The 16038-nt window shown below is 39.4% G+C and overlaps 1 long non-coding RNA gene across 1 annotated transcript; it reads right to left on the bottom strand.

Annotated features, from left to right (window-relative positions):
• Positions 1–909: 909 nt before the first annotated feature.
• LOC137468691 (uncharacterized) lies at positions 910–15296 on the bottom strand. The gene is made up of 4 exons (XR_010996110.1): positions 14985–15296; positions 12272–12390; positions 6028–6140; positions 910–1591 (listed from the first exon to the last, which is right to left on the bottom strand). It is a non-coding gene; the product is annotated as an uncharacterized lncRNA (long non-coding RNA).
• Between the last annotated feature and the right edge of the window lie 742 nt (positions 15297–16038).

Raw genomic sequence — 16038 nt, 5'->3', positions numbered from 1 at the left:
GAATTAATAGTTTTTGACTGCTGTGAAGAGGAAAGTACTGTTAAAGCCTTCCATTTTGAAAGTTGCCACCTTTTTGTGTTCTCTGGTGCTGAGAGTTGTAACTTTGAATATGACACAAAACAGGCTTCAAAAATGATCAAGAGATGAGGTTCAGAGTCATAGCTAAGTGTAATCTTTAAATAAATTTCACTGAGGAATAAATTGTTGTATGCAACACATAAAACTTTCTTAGCAACTGCTTTAACACAGTGATCACAAAATTAAACTTATTTAGTACCCACTTACTTTCAGATTTCTAATGTAAACTACATATTAATTTAAACTCTCTTAGCTCCTCAAAAACACTCTTCCCCACATTAAATTTTTAAAGTTTTTGTTTACTAATGAACTAAGTAATAAAACATGATGGTGATTAACACCACCATGGTGGTCAATGAAAAAAAAAAGATGCTCAGAATCTGCAGTGCGATGATCACTTCTAGAAAAAGCATGGACCTATGAACATATGTGACAGGTAAATTTTCATATCAAATAACTAGGAAAAAAAATGTGATTTGGGATTAAATGAAATAAACTGAAAGGTTAATAAAAGTAATTTATTAGATTTTTTTTTTCTTACTAATTGAAAAATAAAGAAGCAATAAATCTATTTCAAAATTCATCTTTCATAAAAAGAAGTAGCTGGCAGCATCCAGCATGTCTTGAATTGCAGATTTTACAACACACTTCTTTCTGCCTAAAGAAAAAAAATACCATAAAAATGAATCCGTTGTTATGAAGACACCAATTAAAAAAGATTCTATCCTTCACACAAACCTCTGCATTGTACTCTTTCCATACATTGGCTTGAATTTTTTGGCACATCAGGAATCAAAAATAAGAGTTCTTTGTGTCAGCAGGTATTTTGCATCTCCATTCAAACTAAAGAAGAGTGGATAAATTAATGCTGTCATAGTCAGTCCAATGTCCAACTCCATGTAGTTTTAACCTTGTTTTTCCATAGAGGGCCAGAAAAATTGCCTCACAGAGATTTTAGGTTTTCATTTGCACCATTACTCCTTGCATTTAAAAACAATGAGGGATAAAACAATTCAGCAATGTTTCAGTGCTTGAATTCAATCAGATACCATAAAACTTAGTTATAGGTCTGTTTCATTATCTTCTCATTTCATTGTATGTCAGCGTCAGGCAGAAGCAACAAATTCATTGTGCTGTGCCAGCACCCAATGAGCCCACAATCTGAGGAACTGGTACCCAAAGGTTGGTGGAAGCCTCTCTTGAGGACTGAGATCATGATTCATGAAATAATGAGTGGGAGTCAGAAATGGAGACTGAGATCACCCAGCTGTTGACCTCCTGCTTTAGCAAGTGTCCCACACCTCTTCTCTCCCAACATCACCCACAAGCTGCTCTGTCTGAATACCTCTCCTTCATGATTTATAGGTCAAGCTCTTAGAAAGTAGAGTTTTAGGCCTTCAGTGGAAATTATTTAGGTTGTTCTCAGAGGTGCCTCATCTGCATTCAGTGAAGAAAAGATTGATTTGCCTTCCCTTCCACCCTTAAAGTACAGGTGAGAGTGCATGACATCCTCCTTAAAAAAAAGAAAAAAAGTCCTATATCAGGGTAACTTTTCTGGTGTAATAATAGGTCAGCTTGTGTTGTTTACCACAGATCTAATAGTTATAGGCAAATCAAAGCCTTTTTCTGCCCTAGCCTAGGCACACACCTTATCTGCAAAGCCGAAACTCAAAATGTGGGTACCTCAAAACTAAGGATGCCTTCACCTAATCACTTCAAAATAAACATATTCTAGGAAAGACACAAACATGCATGCTCTTCTCTTTTGATTCTTTATATGCTTGACCTCTTTTTGTCCTGTATTCTCCAGCCTGTTCCTTTCTTATATTCCCATATCTCTGTCTCATCATCACTGCTCATCACCTCCTTGAAGACATTAAAAAATATGGATTATTGCATGCTTTTAACATGCTGAGGTTTTGGGTTTTTTGTTATTGTGGAGAAAGTTACAGTCTTTTCAATGTTATTTCCTTGACCAAGCACAGGCCAATTTCCAAAGGCACATTAAAAGGCACCTCTCCTTAGTCCAAATTTTGAGCACAGAGAAAAATAGATATAATTGAAAAGATGCTTTTTTGTATTGGTGGGTTTTTTAAAAGATGATCAAAGCCTTTTCCCCTTGCTCTTCTCTCATAAAAGTGGAATTGCTGAAAGTGTCCATAAATATTCATCTGAAACACCCTCTAAGCATAAAAAATCTGATCCTGAGGTGTCAAAGCCAGGCAACTATAGCATAGCAAACATAACAGACAAAAGCTAGGGCAGTCTTAACAACAGGTTATAGCTCAACACATTTTTTCAATGAACAGACTTTAAAAAGTCTTGACAAAAAGAAAAAAAGACATTCAAATGCCTTTAAAGAAACAGCTAAAAGCCAAGGAATCACCTGCCTCATCTCCAGTGCCCACACACCTCAACAGGGAAGGTGGGGAGAGGAGTAGAAAAAAATTCTTTCATGAACTGGAGGGAGAGAGGGAAAAAAAGCAAAACAAAACAAACAAAACCAGCCCAATAACAACAACAACAAAAAAAAAAAAACCGCACAAAAAAAAAAAAAAAGAGACAGAGGGAACCTGTGCTCCCTGTCCTTATACCCATACAGAAAGGGGAGAAGTAGGTCCCCGTTGCAGAAGTGTCCCATGACCTCATACCCACAATCCAACTGAATCCACCTGAAAATTAACTCTGTGCTGCTTAGGATCAAAAGAGAGGCACAGAAAATGGGATGGAGCAGGACCAGAGAGCACAGACCTCATGGCCTTCAGTAAAACCATTCTGCTATGTCAAGTCCCCTTCAAGCAGCTGCCCTGCAGGTCCTCACAATGCCATTTGGGTTTTGCCTTTTTTCTTTTACATGTTCTCTGTATTCTCCACACACATTTTTGTAACTCTGTCACCTGTTGTATTAGGGACTAGTTTTCCCAGTCATTTTCCACAGCCTTTCCCTAGGCAGATTCCAAACAAATTCCAGAGCCCCAAGCCCTGGGAGATACAAGGCCTCCATCCTACCTTGGTTCTTCCTGGGAACCAAGGCTGAGAACAACTCTTTGAGATCCATTCTCATGGACAAAGCACAGCCAGTGCTGAAGTGGGGGCTCCAGAGAAGGGGCTTGGGCCTGGGGTGGGGGGGGGGGGGGGGGGCAATTGCATCGCCACTTGTCCTCCTAATTGGTGCTTTTTATCAATTATGCTAATTTCCTAAAACCTATAAAAATGTACCCACCCCTGAGTGGGGGTGAATACATTTTATCTTTCCATAACTGCCCCTGAAGGCCTTCATTAAAGATCCCCTTTTATATTACCTCCTTATTAAAATTATCTTGAGTTTCATATCCAGGTTGGGAAAAAGGCAACACTCAACACTTCCCATTTGGAAAGTCTCCCTTTCCCTGTGGCTGCCACAGGGATGTCTCAGACCTTGCCTATGCCCAGCCCTCCCCAAGTTATCAAATCCCTGCTGAAATAGCAGATGGCACACACTCCACAGGGTTTCACATCAGTAACTGCCAGGAGGCAGCTGGTAATTCTTGTGCTGTGCCAAAATCCATGTTATGCAGAAGACAATGAGATTAGTTCCTGTGGCAGGCTGGCAGTGGCCAGCACAGAGCTGTCACACACCCCACACCTTTTGGAGCAGAGAACATCATCTCCTCACCCCTCTGGGACTATTTACCCCTGAATTTGAACATGGATATAAGCTTTCAATGCCACGTGGTGCAGAAAATCTTCGAGGCAGCAGAGGTGCTGCAGGGAAAGGGAAGCCCTGGAACAGGGACAAGGACAGGGGCTGCAGCAGCGCTGTTAATGTCACAACTTGCAAATCACCACAGTTTGGGTGCTTGGGTTTGAGACAGAGACAGCACGGGCTGTGAGGTGGACGTGCCTAATTCCAGGAAGAAATCCACAGCACCTACCTCTGCTTGCCACCAAAGTCATGCTCTGGAGAGCGTTACATTGGAAAACTGAAAAACGAACAAGAAAGGCATCCTCCTCAGACAAAATAAAGGCTGTGTGTCATAAGATTTCTCTGCACTCTGACTTCGACTCTGGGCACAAAAAACCTGCTCCTTTCATCCTGACCAACTTTTGAAATGCATTTCTGGATAAGCTGTCCAAAACTGCTATAGGCAAATTTAAAACCTGGAGTTTAAATGGGATTGCCAAATTCAGGTCTTTCAGGTCCCTTTGAAAAACCAATTGCTAAAGTGGCTTAAAAAAACCTTCAGTAAACTAGGACTGAGCCTTGGCACTTTATAAAATTTAAGCGTTGCTCTTTGAATATTTGGCAATTTGCATAATCTGCAAATAAACCAGCAGCACACCCACACAAATTATATTTGAGAAAAACAACTATAGCCACACTCAAAACAAATTCCCAAGACAAGACGAAACAAAACAAACAAACAAACAAACAAAAAAATAAGGAAACCATTTAATCAGAGGAAATACTCCTGTAGTTTTTCTGTTCACTTGTGCTCCCATGGAAGACAAAAAACAAGTTATGGCTGTTCTTGCCAGCAGGGAGCAGTGCCAGCAAAGCATTTTCCCGCTTCCCAGCAGGATGAGGCTGCTGCAGCTGCATTTTGTGCGTGCACATCTGCTGCCACACCGAGGGTTCTCTCCCAGTGGTACGGATTATTCCAGGTTGGACTACACAATATACAAGCAGCTGAGCCCAGAGCTCAGCCTGGGTGCAGTGTGAGCTCAGCCCATCAGAGCTGGCAGCTCACAAGGATTTACAAGAATTGATTTGTTCAAACAAATTAACCATCCAACAACATGCAGAAACAAACAGCTAACTGAAAAGCACCCCAAATCCTACAATACAAAAAAACCCAACAGATTGTAAGAAGGATACAGAGCCAGAGGAGCAGAGCTTGGTTTCAGCCCTCTGGCTAGTTTTGGGTGGGTACCTCAGGGTGGAGGAAAGCACAAAAAACCAGCCTAGTTGTTAAAATCAGATTGAAGAATAGGGGGGCAGGGGGAACCAAACCAGCTTGTGGCCAAAGTGGGATTAATTTTCCATTTATTTCCAAGGCTGATTTATTTCACTTAACTTTGTAGATCTGCAGTAAAGATGTCAGCAGCTGGGCCTGGAGCCTCAGACTCTTTATAATTAATAGTGAGAAATAAGTACTTGAGGGCCCAATTGTCTGATCCATTTTTAGACTACATTCTTTTTTCCCCCCGATGAGTTGAATTGGAACAAAATGTGCCTGTTTCTCTCTACTGACCACAAAACAAATCCAGAACAACCAGGTTGGACATAACTGGCCTATACACACATTTTCTCAATAAAAGTTCCCTCCCCGGAGCTCTGAAAATCCATTAACATTTCTTTCCACAATTAACATCACCAGTTGAGAAGCAACCCAGCCACGTGCTTATCAAATGTCCCTCCATCTCTCTAGGGAAAAAAAAAAAAAATCTCCAGAAAGGTACTCCAAAGAATAAAACTTGTCTCCAGCACTCTCAAGGCGTTTTCATCACCACCCACCCCCAATACTTTTACTCCTCTCATACACAGGCTTAAAATATGAATGATTCCTGGCAAACAGAAACCGCTTCATGCTTTAATTGCAATAAAAATCCATTTTAATTATGTGACCACCTGTTGAGAGAATAAGTTAACTGATGAGAACTGTATAAGCCAAGAACAATAAATCAAGCTGAATGATTGAGTAAAGCTGAGAGAATTAGCCTCTAAGTATTTGATTTAATCCTTTGATAGAAGCATCTCATGTGCATATCAATAGTAAAAATTGTGAGAAAACAACAGGAAAAAGTTAATTTTCTCATGGGCTAAACTCTCCTGCTCTTGATTCTGTTACCACACTAAGCTCTTCACATCTCCATCTCCTTTGATATCTTACCAGGCAGGACTGAAAACAGAAAAAAAACCATAAGAGACAACAAACCTGTGACCACCTCAATTGTTTTTGTATTTACCTGCATTATTCTGTAATATTTTTCTCATGCATGGCATCCATATTAATACAATCTGACCTCCCTCCTCTGAAGCTTCATCTGATATTCAGTCATTGATTTTGATATTTGTCCACCTGGAAAGACATCAAAAAATAGAAACCACTGTACTTCAAGCAGCGATTTAGTGACCTCATCAGTTCAAGGTTCAGGAAGTCAGGATCGAGTCTAAATATATTTCAGTTGATTCCATCTTGGCTAGATAATGACACTTCCCAATGCTCTTCCAGAATATAAAACACGGGAACAGCAAGGATTGACTCTAAATTATGTGACTGTAGATGACAACTTCCTAAGCTTTGGCTCCTGGCACTGTTCCTGCAGATGGATAACTATCTTTATGATTTCAAAGGGCATGACCAGTTGAACAAGCTGGGTTTTTTCCCAAGGAAATCCAGTCAGTTTTCCTGCTACTGGAGGGCCACTACCTCTCAGATGGATAGTGGTTTCTAGTTATGAATCAGGAAAGTGTGACGTGCAGCTAGGCACAGAGGAGAATAATAACCAGAGCTCAGATACTTAAGAAATCCACAGCTTCCCAGGGCTTTAACAAGGAACACCTGTCCTATTTTTACTATCCTGATCCTCAGATTTGCCCTGAGATTTCCTTAGATTTGAAAGCTCCTGAACCTTGGCTAATTTTCCCAATCCTTTCCCTAAGGGAGATCCCTTTTGCTTTCATTTGCACTGTGATCTCTTCCCAGCTACAGAGTTAGAAACCTTCATCCTTTCTGAGCACTGAAAATAGATCTCGGACAGAAATTACTCTCCTAGAAATTCAGTAATATAATTTTTTAAAAAGTACCAGAAGGGTGCATACTGTAGTAGCAACAACTGATTATGTCAAACCATAAGAACATTTTCTGAATCTGAGTGATTTGGGAAAGTAACCAGCTCACGAAGGAAATAATTAAAATTCCAGAGAGCTGCACCTGCATCCAGAATGCTTTAAAGAAAGAGAATCAGAAAATGAATACTCCTGATAAATAACCAGGTCTGTGAACCAGGAACTTTTTTATAAAACAATACTCACTACTTATGGACCAAAAGCTGGATAACACACAGGGAAATGGCCACAAGGACACACAGAGTAGTGTGTGCATCTTCCAATAAGCACCCCAGTTCTCGATGTGCAGGGAATGAGCTGGCTATTCCCCACGAGCCAAGAAATCAGGACTCATGGCACACCAGCAGATATGGTCAGTCTAATCTCTCCCTCTATTTCTCTCCAGTTTTGGACATCAGGACAAAATTTTATCCTGCTGCTCTGCATGGTTAAACAGGGAGAGGGCTCCAGCCCAGTGCACTGAAATGTTTTTGAGCCTGTAGTTCATGGTCTGCTGGTGCTTCATAAAACAGAAGGTGGACTGTGAAATGCTTGCTACATCAGCCCCTGCTCCAAAAGCATATTCCCATACACAGGAGCAAAGAAAAAACAAAACCAGGAATAAAGAAAGACAAGAGAATGTTCCAACTTCTGCTTAACATTTTCTTAGTTAAAAGCAAATGCTGTGGCAAAGCTGCAAACACAGGTGTTTTCCAGAAGGTAAGCTATCCATAGATTTTAAAAACCAACTACAAAACCAAGAAAAAGTACAAGATACTGTTTCCTTTAAAGGACGCCTTGTATGCCCCTGGACTTCAGGGCTGTCAGGTCTCTAAAAAACTGCTTTCTCTTCAGGAGAATAGTAGAGGAAACATTGGAGAAGTAGCCTTCTGTTGAATTCTGTGTTAGTCTGCACTCACACACCCCTGTTTGTGACGTGCAAAAATAGAGCCTGTGCTGTTGCCAGTGAAACCCATAAATGTTATTCTCAATGAATTCAGAATCTGGACTTTACATATGACTTAAGCACTGATTGAAATCGACAGATTGTTTTTCTCCCTCAGTTCAACCCCTATAGGACCGAGTTGTTCCAATTCATTTCCTGACAGGCAGGTATCCAGATCACAAACAAAACTCCAAATTAACGTTGGCATTCTCACCAAAAATCTCAGCAGAGATCCAGAGAGAAGAGCAAGTTTGCAGGCCATCCCAAATACAGTCCAATGTGAATACAGTCTGAAAATATAAAAATACGATATTCAAGGGCAAAAGGAAAATATTTCCTATCTCTGCATATGTGTTCCATACTCCTCTAAAAGCTTCTGATTCCAAAGCGCCACTCACTGCCTTTAGTGGCAGAGGGTGGAGGAGGGCACCTGAATTAGTGACTGGTGGTTTTTAAGAATTTTCTTGTACTCTCTGGAAGGGATTTTAACTGTGTGTCTGGCCTTCAATTGTTCAGTTTCTGAAAGGAAACCCTTTTCCTGACAAGCTCGAAGATCCTCGAGTGAAGAGCCACTTGAGAACTCTTTTTTTCCTGAAAGAAAAAAAAAAAGGAAAATTTAATTTCTTTAATAATTTCTGGTAGGACATTTGCTTATTCCTATCTTATTTCCATCATTCACATTTAATTACAGTTAATAAGCAAACAATGTAGTTTTCTGTTTGCTACAGATGAAATGCACTTTGCTGTGCCTCAGAACATGGGCAGCAAACAAAGCAAAGCAGTAAACACATTTACTGCCTTCACTGTTATGCAAAGTAATTCTCCTAAATATTGAGGTTCAATAGTGCAATTATTTCCTTCTGAATGAAAGTCACTCAAATATATACATATATATATATATATATATATATATACACACACACACATATAGACATATCAAGGAAGTAGTATAGAAAATGTTAGGTGAATAATTTTCTTGCTTTGTTAGTTTTTTTCAGTGGTCACGGATATCTGATGTATTTTCTTTCATTTCCAAATGTCATCAATTAAAAAGAGTAAAACCACATTTTTTTAAGCAGTGGTTGGAGAGGCTTTTGGCTTTATCTTGTTAGAAGCGGATATATTAAGAGAGAAACCACTGTAATATTGAGAATGCATGCAGGTGTCAAAGTGCCATGCTCTGGGTATGCTGATTGCTAAGTTTTTTTATTAGCAGCCTTTTTTTGCCAGTCATGTCCTGCCAGGAAATGCTCAATAAACAGAGATAATCCTACAGAGAAGTTTGTAACAGCTGATGCCAAAAAATAAGCCTGCAAAATAACTTGTCATTCTCTTTAAATAAAGAAAAATGTACTATGCAGTCTGAGAATAAACCCTGATTTAATACCAGCTACTGAAATTCCAATGAGCAGCTTCAGCAACAGTTATCTGCCCGCAGTCATCTTCTGTGTGATGTAATAAAAAAAAAAAAAGGAATAAATAAAATTACCTTCTCCATTTTAGAGTCTTAGAACTCCATACTTCAAAAATATACTTCTTCACTGCCTGAGAGGAAAAATACAGGACATTGTTTTACACTGCCCTCTTCAGGAGCAGATTACCCTGGCTGGATTCCCTCTCCCTTGGAGGCATCCTGGCCCACACGTTCCTAAACCCCTTTAGGCAGGGCAGTCCCAAGCCCTTGGCTCTGTCCTCAACCCCCCACAGGTGCAAAAAGGAGACAGGAGGGCTGCCCAGGGTGGTTCTTCAGTAGGCTTAAATTAACACTTCAGTAAGAGAGCACACATCAAAGCCAGCCTGGATGGGGCTCTGAGCAACCTGCTCTAGAGGAAGGTGCCCCTGAACACAGCATGTGGATTGAAACCAATTGATCTTTAATGTCCCTTCTAACCCAAAACACTCTGTGATTCCATGATCTGCACCATTTTGGTCATGTTGGCATGATGGAGGAGTGGTGAAGGCAGTTTCAAGAATGGGATTTTCATCTAATTCTCTGGTTAAGCCATTCTCATAAAATTTCTGGGCACTCCAGGTGAGTAAATAGGAATTATTTTTGTGTTATAGTTTGCTTCTACAATTTTGGTTTGTGGTACACACATCTTTGAATTCAGAGCATCTTTTTTTTTTTTTCTAGAAATGTGCAGGGTTGAGCAGGACTGCCACACTTCAAATACAGGTGCAATTTCTCAAGTTGAAAATGGTGTTTCGCTGATGCCTAACTGTGCCTGCCACTCAAGAGGAAAAATATCCACTGTTAATCACTCTTAGATTTACAAGTGCAGACTCCTTCTCTCTAATGGATCTGAATCAACATATTAGAATTCTCCCCACTCCCCCCAACAAAATAAAAGTAGCTCAAAATCCCAAACAAAAGAAAACAGAACATTCTTCTATTTGTACTTTATAACAATATCATAGTTCCTGTTGAAGTCAACTATACAAAATCACATACAAAAGGAACTTAATTGCAGGTATAAACAGTATGGGCAATGAAAAAAACTATATATATATATATAGTAAGGAAAAATCTCTATATTGCTGATGCACCATGTCTTGTGATGCCAGCTAGGAAAAGCGTGTAGGTGTTCTCCTGACAAAAACTCAACCACAAACCCAAACACAACACCCACACCAAAATCATGTCTGTTTGTCCTCTAGCAATGGATTGTGAGAGATGACTCCATGCTTTGTTGAAGAGTATTTATTCCCTTGTACTGCCTTTCAAAAACTTAATTGAATAACCCTCAGGTTTCAAGTGCTTCAGTCAAGGTACACTGAACCACTTTCCTTTCTAGTCCAAATCCTCTCTTTTGCAAAGGTCACTGTCAAAGCCTCTGCCTCTCATTTTTTGTGCAATAGACAACACATTCAAAAAGTGCCATCATGCCCTACTGAAACCTGGAATCCAAATCACATCAAATTTTGTGAACTGACTGCGTCAGTCAATAAATGATGACCACACCTGCTTCCCAGGCTGTTAATGGTCATGTGCTTGGGCAGAAAGAGCTTTGTCCAGATTGTGGGCATTACTTTCTGCAGAGATCTACATTACTTTACTCATCTCAGAGAAGCCAAACACACGGTGGCTTTCTATTTCCAATGAGCTCTTTATGTCTAGATAAGCTGTGTCCATCTCCTGTTCATCACAGAGCACTCAGGAAAGTGGCAAATGCTCAGGATGGAGGCATGACAAAACAGAATATTTTCCTTTACTTTCCTAAACTTGGCTGTGGTCTCAGAGCCTGCACTGAAGCAGGTTCACTATCTGCCTTGAAGTGGCACCAAATGCTCTCCATAAGCCACACAGCCCCTCCTAACCCTCTCCAGACATTTCCTAGGAGATATCAAAGCTTTCCACTTGAGAGCTGTTGTGGACTTTCATACATGACAGTCTCAAGACAGCCAGCTTCTAACCACCGCATTTTAGGTTACACTGGAAACAGTCAGCAAACACAGCTAGAAAGTGTTATTTTAAATTCCTGACAGGAAAAATAGATGCAAAAAAGAAAAAGGTGATAGGTCTAGTTGCATTGATATTTTTATCTCAACTCTTTCCATGGTTATTAGGACACCACCAACTCTATGGACAAAATGGAGACTGTCAGAAGCTGAGAATGGAAGTTAATTCCTGTAAGAAGCAGGAGACCATAACATTTACTGCTATTTGGCCAAATATCTAACATAACTGATATTTGAACAAATAATCAACATAACTTCTTATGTTGACATAACTTATGTTAACAATAGCTAACATAAGTGATATTTGACCAAATAAAGGTCAGGAGTGACAGCCAAGGCCAGAGTGGGAAGTCATCTACAGATTGCCACTTGACTGTGAAAAGGATAACCTTGTCCTTAAACAAACAAGTTATTTCTTTAGAGGAGACAGCTAAAACTAAATGAGCTTTTGTCGTGGAAATGAGAATTGATGTTGACTGAAGGCTTCAAAATCAGTTATAATTAGAGAGCAGTGGTTTTAGATAAATAGCAAAAAGAACATGCTGCTTGTACATCGGTGAGCGCTACCCTAAACTGCAAACCTGATTGTAGGTCTGTGAAATGCTCTGTAAAATAAGGCACAAATAACAGCTTCTGTCTCCCTGGACATTGCTGTAAATAACAGCAGCAGCAGGCTGGGGTCAGCTCGTAACCATTCTAATCCTTGCATTAGCAAAGGCATCCATGTTATTGCTTCCTGCCCTGCTTCTCTGGTGTAAATCTATTCAGCTATTCCCTATTTAGTTAAATCCAAGGTGGGGATATTAAATGTAATCCTAAAGAAAGATGCTAATATAATATTATTAGGATATATTCTATATGTAAATTTATTCTATTAGGATTACACATAACAATCCTAATATAATCCTCCACAAGGTATTATCACACTGCTTTAAATTACTCAAATTCTTAGCAATTATTAGCCAGCTAATCCACACCTTGCTGGGTATGTAAATGGTGGGCAATGCACATCTCTTAGGTGGATCCTCTTCCCACACTTCTTGAAACCATTACTAGAAACACACTGATTTTGAAACGTGAAAATTTTCTTTTACATCTGCAAATTTAAATGTAACACAACACACTGTTTATTATCTGTTCTGTGGGAAGCCCAAATGAACATTGAGAAGTACATTTTTAATTGGATTTTTTCCGGTTTTTGGTGGAGCCAAGGGTCAGAATTTTATCCCATTGGGAGAGGAAGTTTGAATAGTGTGATCCCAATGGACCATATGGAACTCCATGTCCATACTATGGGTCCCACATAGCATAGGAAAATGGATCAGATCTATCCATCCAACATTAAACTGACACGTTTTAAAGCCAAACTGTCCTCTTGGAATGAAGGCTCAGATTCTTTATAAAAATACATATTTGATTAATAGTTCATTGGTGTGGATCATTTCATAGCACAAAAAGTCAAAGCTCTTACAGAATTTCTGCTTAAAATTGTGAGTAAAATCCTCCTCCTCTCTTAATGTACATTGATTTACCAAATTACAGCATGCCTAAAAGAGCTATGCACAATCAAAAGAATGTAGATAATTTCTTAGAATATTTCTCTATTTTCTCCTGTTCATTTACTAGGGCAATATAAAACTTTCAAAATATTTGCTTCTGCAACCATTTCAATGCCCTATTTATAAGGTGAAACAGAAATATAAACTTGACATTTGAACTCCTTCATAAGTTGTGCAACATTCTGGTTACTACTGTTTTGATTTAATTACTCCTATTTATGCTGCAAACCACCAGCAGTGAAAATTATGAATAACATAATTGATTATTAAATTCAGAATTGGCTCAAATTCAAGCATACAAGCTAACCTTTTATTTGTATTCAGACTAGTAAAAGCCCAACAAAACTAAAAAAGCCCCAACCAATTTGTCTCAAATTTTGAAGTGATTGCAACTCAACCCAGATTCCAGCAGTAAATCAATTTTGTGCACAGTATTCCTGTCACCATACAGACAATAGCTGAAAGAGGCACCATGCAAAGAATTTTCCCAGATTGACAGTATTTTTTTAAGCCTGGATTTTCTCAGGAATAAAAGGCAGTATCAAACTGAAAGTTTATATTGTAATATCACATAAAGTCCTGCACATTAAAATTGGAGCTCTGGATTTCACGTGAGATATACATCATGGTAGACACTACTCAGACTGCTGGGGAAAAAAAAAAATAAAAATGTCCACGTGTTTCCAGACAATTCTTGAAAAATTCTTGTCTTGCTAGCACTTGGCCTTGCTAACAATTTCTGCCAAATTAATTACTATGCAGGCAACCAATTTTTTCACCTTCTCTAATGCATATTTCTCCTTTAATGCACTGCTACTGGTGAGTAGATATCACTGTTCTCTTGCATTAGGGTTCCTGTCTCAGTCCAGTCACCCTGACAGTGGGTTCTTTGCACACAGATTTTGAAAATATTATTTAATTCTTTGGCCAGGGGATGTTTTTGGGCTTCAAATATCATGTCAAACATCTTAAGTAAGTTGAGTGACACCTAAACATCATTTTCTCATACACATGCTGTAAGAATTATTCTTACTGACTTATACTGTAGATTATAAGAGCTCTGTCACCTCCACTTCTTTTTGCAACAGTGACTTTAAAACATACATTCTGAGTAAGATGCTAAATTTGATGTATGTTTCATGCTTCTCTGCACTTAAATAATATTCTATCTTTGACAATAATATTCTAAAGAACTTTGCTCAAGACTTAAATACTCTAAACAGCAAAAAATGTGAGATTTTTGCTGAGTAGCTTCGCCCTCCTAAGTGTCAAACACAACATATCATGTACTGGGAGGGGAAGACTGAGAAGGAGGAAAATAATTATGCTGTGCATCTTGGAAGGCTGCTATGTGTCACAGCTAAGGATTTTTTAGACTCATAAGAAAAGTTGCTGAGCCTTGTACTCTCAGATAATTTTGTGAGATGTGTATTCCTGTGTCTTGTACTGCTGCATAGTCTTCTGCCATCTGCAGAGCTGAGGCATTGCCCTTCCACCTCCTTGTGAAATATTCTCGTGAGCAAGGGCAGAGTTGCCTGCATTAAAAAGCCAATTTCCTTGCTAATTCAGTAGGCCCTTATGACCTTCCAGAAAGTCAGAAAAAAGAAAGGACTGCAAGCCTGCAACATGTCTGGGGCACCACTGGAGAGCACCAGGGACAGACAGAAGAAAGAGGGATGGAAAGGCCAGTACTGTGATGCACCCCTAAAAAATGAAAAGTTTGTAGTCTTTCATTGCTTCACACAGGAGAAGCTCCATTCACTCCCACACATACACAGAGGTCTCTGCATTTCAAGCTCTAGTTTTGCTAGGAAAGAAACCCCCCAAAAAAATCTGCCTCCTGTCTGTTCCTGTCAACATTTTAAAGCCCAAATCTCTGAGTTCAGTACTTCTTTCATGTGCTAGAAATGTGGCCATGTCAGTCTGCCCAGCCTGCATGCAACACACATAAATGCCATCCTGACAAGTTTCCTCTCTTTATCAAATGTAAAGAATACAATTTAAACCTGTGGCAGGGGATACAGGAAAGTCCTAAGGCTGAAAATGGGTAAACTAAACTTTATCAAAAAGTTTACAACCCGATTTCCAGAAGATGTTTAAAGGCCAAATAGACAGCACAAGGAGCCATCACCTCTTTTAAGTAATGATTGGAACAAGAAGGCAACTTCTCTCTCTGATGCCAGTGCACAGAAAATAATGCAGTCATATACAAAGAAATCTCATCATTCAAAAGCTTTGTAGAGCACCAAGCCAGCAAAAGTTGTCTCTGTTCAAATCTGTGGTCCTCCTGCATAAAATCAACAGCATTGTGCTAATTACATCTTTTGAAGAGAAATATACAGATAAAACCTGCAACCTTTGACCACACAGAGTCTACTTTGATATTTCTAGCATCCTGAGTGAAAAAAAAAAATTAAGGATCCCCAAAAGACCATTAACAGTATGAGTTGTATTTTGTCACAGATTAACAGACTGGAAATTATAGAATCCTGCTTGCTCAAGAGTAGAGAGTCATTATCATGGAATTTTGATCCAGAAGATAAACATTGGCACAGACCTGATGTTTTTGCATGTTCTAAATCCTGATGATTTCCATTCACTCCCAAAGTCTCAATAAGTTAGACTCCTTACATGTCTTAGCAAGAACAAATCTTCTCAGAAAAAAAGATATTAAAAAGACCAGTAGTTGTTATGAGGGCTAGTCTTCAAATGGCAAAATTAATGCCTTTGTAAGTTGAAAGGCAAAAAGGACAATATCACTGAATGCCCAGGCTCATACTTCCCCTGGACACAAACCTTCTTGATGGCACTTCATCTCCAAATATCTAAGAACCAGACATGAAAGAGAAGATGGTTTTGTAAAAGACAGGAAGATAACAAAAAACTGTGTCAGAGTAGGAAAACAGACTCTGCTTTCCCTCATTTTGAGAAGGGGCTGTTGATGACTTTGCGGACCATCCTGAAGATTTCCTCTCACTCCCATCCTGAAGTGCAGTACCACAGTCCCAGACCAGCTGTAACCACTGTGCTAGCACAGAAAAAGGGTAGAAATATTTGAGAAAATCTCCTTGAGAGGTCAAGAATTTGTGTGCATGAATTCTTCACACTTGAGGAGCTGCTGCCTCTTGAGGGAAGGCAATTACACACTTTCTCACCTGGCAGTGTTCAGAATGAGCTGGGAGTTA

The sequence above is a fragment of the Anomalospiza imberbis genome, chromosome 2, assembly GCF_031753505.1.
Source record: "Anomalospiza imberbis isolate Cuckoo-Finch-1a 21T00152 chromosome 2, ASM3175350v1, whole genome shotgun sequence".
NCBI classification, from domain to species: domain Eukaryota; kingdom Metazoa; phylum Chordata; class Aves; order Passeriformes; family Viduidae; genus Anomalospiza; species Anomalospiza imberbis.
The sequence above is the reverse complement of the archived record's forward strand: the minus strand, read 5'-3'. Positions and strand labels throughout refer to the sequence as shown.